The following is a 6,953-nucleotide window of genomic DNA, read 5'->3' as shown; positions in this document are numbered from 1 at the left end:
GTGTTATGAGGTTTTGGGAAGAGGGGCAAGTTGAGCCCCCAGTTCATTGTGCCTTTTGAGGTGCTTCAGAGAATAAGGAGGTGTCTTATAAACTTGCCTTGCCACCCAGCTTGTCGAGTGTGCATCCAGTATTTCATGTTTCCATGATCCGGAAGTATATTGGAGATCCGTCCCATGTTTGGGATTTCAACACGGTTCAGTTGGAGGGTGATATGACGTATGATGTGGAGCCGGTGGTTATTTTGGATCGGCAGGTTCGAAGGTTGAGGTCAAAGGATATAGATTCAGTGAAGGTGGAATGGAGAGGTCAGCCTATGAAGGAGGCCACCTGGTAGACCGAGCGGGAGATGCAGAGCAGATATCCATGCCTATTCGAGACTTCAGGTATGTTTCTAGACCCGTTCGAGGACGAACAAATATTTAAGAGGGGGAGGATGTAACAATCCGGCCAGTCATTTCGAGAGTTATAGCCTCATTTTTCCCTATTTCTACTTCTTTTTGTGTTATTCAGCTATATTATGTTATGTCGGGTTAGTTGGTTCGGGACCGGAGTAGTTTCAGAGTGAATTGAGACACTTAGTCTCTTAAGTAGAAACTTAAGTTGGAAAAGTCAACCAGATGTTGACCTATTGTAAACAATCTCGGATTTGAATTCTGATGGTTCTATTAGCTCCATTAGGTGATTTTGGACTTAGGAGTGCGTCTGAAATGTGATTTGGAAGTCCGTGGTAGAATTAGGCTTGAATTGGCAAAATTGGAAATTTGGCGATTTCGGCCGGCAGTGAAAAATTTGATATCGGGGTCGGAATGGAATTCCGGAAGTTGGAGTAGGTTCGTAGTGTCATTTGTGATGTGTGTGCAAAATTTGAGGTCATTCGGACATGGTTTGGTTGGTTTCGGTATCGGTTGCCGAATTTAGAAATTTAGAAGTTCTTAGGCTTGAATCCGAGGGTAACTTGATGATTAGATGTTGTTTTGAGTGATTCAAAGGTTCGACTAAGTTTGTATGTTGATATATGACTTGTTGGTATTTTTGGTTGAGGTCTCGAGGGCCTCCGGGTTATTCCGGGTGGTTAACGGATTTGTCAAAGTTGGAATTTGCAGCTGGAGCTGCTGCTACTGCTATATTCGCACTTGCGGAAGAAAGTCTCGTAGGTGCGAGGCCGTTGGTGCCTGCGGGGAGTGCGTAGGTGCGGGCAACACTGGGCCAAGGCTGGGAACGCAGGTGCGAAGAATTGGCCGCATCTGCGAGCCCGCAGGTGCGAGGCCTTGAGCGCAGATGCGGAGATGAGAATTTTGGGCTGGTTTCGCAGATGCGCACCAGGGACCGCAGATGCGAGACCGCAGGTGCGGTCGTGCGGGTGCAAGAAAATGGCCGCAGGTGCGAAAAACCTGGGCAGAAGCCATAAATAGAACCCTTCGCGATTTTGGTGCATTCTTCACCATTTCTATTCGGTTTTTGGAGCTTTTGGGAGAGATTTGAAGAGGGAATCAAGGGGGTTTCGTTGAGGTAAGTTACTTGAACCCTAATACTTGTATATATGGTGATTTTTCGTTGTTTAATCATGGTAATTAGTAAAAATGAGGGGTTAGGGCTTGAATTTTTTGAAAGTAATTTAAGGATTTGAAGGACCAAACGATATCAGATTTTGATGAATTTGGTATGGTTAGAATTGTGAGTGAATGAGCTTTCTACTTTTGTAAATTTTGTCGGATTTTGGTCTAATTTTAAAGCTTTTCTTGTGGAATTCATTCCATTAGTATATATTGATGGTATTATACTAATTGTGAATAGATTTGGTGTATTTGGAGGCCGAGTCCAAAGGCAAGAGCATTACGGGGTAGAGATTTGACCGGTTTGAGGTAAGTAACGATTGTAAATCTAGTCCTAAGGGCATGAAACCCCGAATTTTGTATCATTCTACTACTTTTGGTGACACACATACTAGATGACGGGCGTGTGGATGTGCATTGTTGGGGATTTGTGACTTGGTCCGTCCCGTAGCAACTGTAAAGTTGCATACTTTGTTGAAACCATATAATGTTATATGCTTTATTGCTCGTCACTACTGCTCAATCTTTATTTATTGTTGTTACTTACTGAGTTGGCGTACTCACGTTACTAAGTGGGATCCATGTCTCAAATCTCGGAAAAACTTACGAAATTTGAACATTTATTCCGTGACGAGTCCAACCATACAAAAATTATCCAATTCTGATATCAAATGGACCTTCAAATCTAAATTTCTCGTTTTTGGAAGATTTTAGAAAAATCTAAATTTTCTTCCATAAATTCACGGATTCATGATATAAATGAGTATGAAATCATGAAATATAATCAATATAGGATAAGGAACACTTACCCCAATGTTTTTCCGTGAAAAGCGCCCAAAAATCGCCTCTTGAGGTTTTAAGTTTTGAAGATTTGGCAAATGAATCAAAAATCTCATACAAAAGTCATTTTGATCAGTTGCGGATGTCACAATTGCGAGTTTATTTTCGCAATTGCGAATCTCGCAAATGCGAAGGGTTCAGAGTAAATGCCAAAACCTTCACATTTCCGCTGGCTTCGCAAATGCGAAAATTATGTCACATTTGTGACAATTGGCCCTTCGCAATTGCGAAGATAAACTCGCAATTGTGAGAACTACTGGCCTAGGCTTTCTTCGCAGTTGCGATAAAAATCTCGCAATTGCCATACCTGCTTGGTTCGCATTTGCGATGCCCGATCTCGCAATTACGAGATCAGAGGTCTGCAACAGGTTCAGTTATACCAGCAAAATTTTCTAAGTTCAAAATATTCCGTGGCCTATCCGAAACTCACCCGAGCCCCTCGCGACCTAATCCAAATATCCCAACAAGTCCCGTAACATAATACGGACTTACTCGGGGTCTCAAATCACATCAAATAACATCAAAATTGCAATTCATACCTCGATTCGGACATTGAGTTTTAAACTTTTCAATTTACAAATTTTTTGCCAAAATATATTAAATGAATCCGGAATTACTTCAAATTTGGTACACAAGTCATAAAATGACATAACAGAGCTATTCAAATTTTCAGAATCGGATTCCGGATCCGATATCAAAAAGTCAACCTTGTGGTCAAACTTGGAATTTTTAGCCTTTAAATTGCTGGTTCCGTTAAATGGTCATAACTTGAGCTAGGGGACCTCCAAATTAAATTCTAGGCATACGCCCAAGTCCCAAATCACGATACAGAACTGTTGGAACTGTCAAAACATTAATCCAGGTCCATTTGCTAAAAATATTAACTAAAGTCAACTCAGTTGAGTTTTAAAGCTCTATTTCACATTTTAATCCGTTTTTCACATGAAAACTTTTCGGAAAATTTTACGGACTGCGCGTAAGTCGAGGAATGATAAATGGTGTTTTTCGAGGTCTTACAATATAGAATTACTTATTAAATTTAAAGATGACATTTTGGGTCATCACATTCTCCACCTCTAAAACAAATATTCGTCCTCGAACGGAATTAGAAAAAAAATACCTGAGCTGGAGAAAAGGTGTGGATATTTACTCCGCATGTCCGACTCGTACTCCTAGGTAGATGCCTCTACCGGTTGACCTCTCCAATGCACCCAAACTGAAGGATAACTCTTAGACCTCAACTGTCGTACCTGCCGGGCTAGAATAGCCACCAGCTCCTCCTCGTAAGTCAAATCTTTGTCCAATTGGACTGAGTTGAATTCTAACATATGGGACGGATCACCATGATATTTCTGGAGTGTAGACACATGGAACACCGGATAAACCGCTGATAAACTAGGTGGTAATGCAAGCTTATAGGCTACTTCACCCACCCTTTCAAGAATTTCAAAGGGTCCGATATACCTAGGGCTCAACTTGCCCTTCTTTCCGAACCTCATTACATCTTTCATAGGTGAAACCCAGAGCAATATTCTTTCTCCAACCATGAATGCAATATCACGAACTTTACGGTCGGCATAACTGTTTTGCCTAGACTGAGCTGTGCGGAGTCGATCCTGAATAATCTTGACCTTATCCAAGGAATCCTGTACCAAATCGGTACCCAACAACCGAGCCTCTCCCGGTTCAAACCAACCAACTGGCGATCGGCATCGCCTTCCGTATAATGCCTCATATGGAGCCATCTGAATGCTCGACTGGTAGCTATTATTATAAGCAAACTCCGCAAGTGGCAAGAAATGATCCCAAGAACCTCCAAAGTCTATAACACAAGCGCGGAGCATATCTTCCAATATCTGAATAGTGCGCTCTGACTGTCCGTCTGTCTGTGGATGAAATGTTGTACTCAACTCCACCCGCGTGCCTAACTATGCTGTACAACCCTCTAGAAATGTGAGGTAAATTGCGTACCTCGATCTGAAATAATAGACATGGTCACACTGTGAAGGCGGACAATCTCACGAATGTAAATTTCAGTTAACCTCTTTGAAGAATAGGTAACTGCCACTGGAATGAAATGTGCTGACTTGGTCAACCTGTCCACAATGACTCAAACTGCGTCAAATTTTCTCTGAGTCCGTGGAAGCCCAACAACAAAATCCATAGTGATACGCTCCCACTTTTACTCAGGAATTTCTAACTTCTGAAACAAACTACCAGGTCTCTAATGGTCGTACTTAACTTGCTGACAATTTAGACACCGAGCTACATATGCAACTATATCCTTTTTCATTCTCCTCCACCAATAATGTTGCCGTAAATCTTGATACATTTTGGCGGTACCTGGAAGAATAGAATACCTGGAACTGTGTGCTTCTTTAAGAATTAATTCACTAAGCCCATCCACATTAGGCACACAAATACGACCCTGCATTCGCAGAACCCCATCTTCCCCTATAGAAACCTGTTTGGCATCACCATGTCACACCGTGTCCTTAAGGACAAGTAAATGAGGATCATCATACTGGCTCTCTCTGATGCGCTCATATAAAGAAGACCGAGCGACTGTGTAAGCTAGAACCCGACTGGGTTCTAAAACATCTAACCTCACGAAATGATTAGCCAAAGTCTGAACATCTGTAGCTAATGGCCTCTCACCAACCGGAATATACGCAAGACTGCCCGTACTCACAGCCTTTCTACTCAAAGTAGCGGCCACCACATTGGCCTTTTCGGGGTGATACAAAATGATCTGCAGCTAATGGCCTCTCACCAACCGGAATATACGCAAGACTGCACGTACTCACAGCCTTTCTACTCAAAGCAGCGACCACCACATTGGCCTTTCCGGGGTGATACAAAATGATGATATCATAGTCTTTCAACAACTCAAACCATCTTCTCTGCCTCAAATTAAGATCTTTTTGTTTGAACAGATACTGAAGGCTACGATGATCAGTAAATATCTCACACGAGACACCGTAGGGGTAATGCCTCCAAATCTTCAGCGTATGAATAATGGCTGCCAATTCTAAGTCATGAACAGGATAATTCTTCTCGTGAATTTTCAACTGCCGCGATGCATATGCAATTACCTTACCATCTTGCATTAATACTACACCAAGCCCAATGTGAGATGCGTCACAATACACCGTATACGATCCTGAACCTGTGGGTAATACCAACACTGGTGCCGTAGTCAAAACGGTCTTGAGCTTCTGAAAGCTCAACTTACACTCGTCTGACCATCTGAATGGGACACCTTTCTTAGTCAATCTGGTCAATGGGCTTGCTATAGATGAAAACCCTTCCACGAACCGACGATAATAACCTGCTAAACCCAGGAAACTCCGGATCTCTGTAACTGAAGTAGATCTAGGCCAATTCTGAATAGCCTCAATCTTCTTAGGATCCACCTTTATACCTTCTGCCGATATAACATGCCCCAAAAAGGCAACTGAGTCTAAAAAAACTCACATTTTGAAAAATTGGCATATAACTCATTATTCTTCAAGGTGTGAAGCACACTTCGAAGACGCTGCTCATGTTCCTCTCAACTGCTGGAGTAAATCAAGATATCATCAATGAATACAACCACAAAAGAATCCAAATAAGGCTTGAACACCCGATTCATCAAATCCATAAATGCTGCTGGGACATTTGTCAACCCAAATGACATCACTAGGAATTTGTAATGCCCATACCGAGTTCGAAAAGCTATTTTAGGGACATCAGATGCCCTAATCTTCAACTGATGGTAACCAGACCTCAAATCGATCTTCGAAAATAACTTGGCACCCTGAAGATGATCAAATAAGTCATCAATTCTTGGCAGCAGATATTTGTTTTTGATAGTGGCTTTGTTCAACTGCCGATAATCTATACACATCCGTATAGAGCCATCTTTCTACTTTACAAATAATACTAGTGCACCCCAGGGCGGAACACCGGGTCTAATGAATCCCTGATCAAGCAAGTCTTGTAACTGCTCTTTCAACTCTTTTCTCCGGCGGGGACATACGGTATGGTGGAATAGAAATGGGCTGAGTGCCCGGAGCCAAATCAATACATAAGTCAATATCTCTGTCGGGTGGCATCCCCGGCAAATCTGCAGAAAATACTTCTAGAAATTCACGAACAACTGGTACTGAGTCAATAGAAGGAGCATATGCACTGGGATCGCGAATATAAGCCAAATAGGCTAGACACCCTTTCTCTACCATACGCCGAGCTTTCATATAAGAAATAACCCTGCTGGCAGAATGACCAGGAGTTCCTTTCCACTTTAACCGAGGTAACCCCGGCATGGCTAGGGTCACTGTCTTGGCATGACAATCCAATATAGCATGATAAGGGGACAGCCAATCCATACCCAAGATGACATCAAAATATACCATATCAAGAAGTAGAAGATCCACACTAGTCTTAAGATTACCAATAGTAACCACACACGAACGATAGACATGATCTACTACAACAGAGTCTCCCACCGGTGTAGATACAAAAACAGAAGCACTCAGAGAATCACAAGGCAAAACCAAATATGAAGAAAAATAGGA

Source organism: Nicotiana tabacum, chromosome 19 (assembly GCF_000715075.1).
Source record: "Nicotiana tabacum cultivar K326 chromosome 19, ASM71507v2, whole genome shotgun sequence".
NCBI lineage: Eukaryota > Viridiplantae > Streptophyta > Magnoliopsida > Solanales > Solanaceae > Nicotiana > Nicotiana tabacum.
This window is presented reverse-complemented; position numbering follows the sequence as displayed.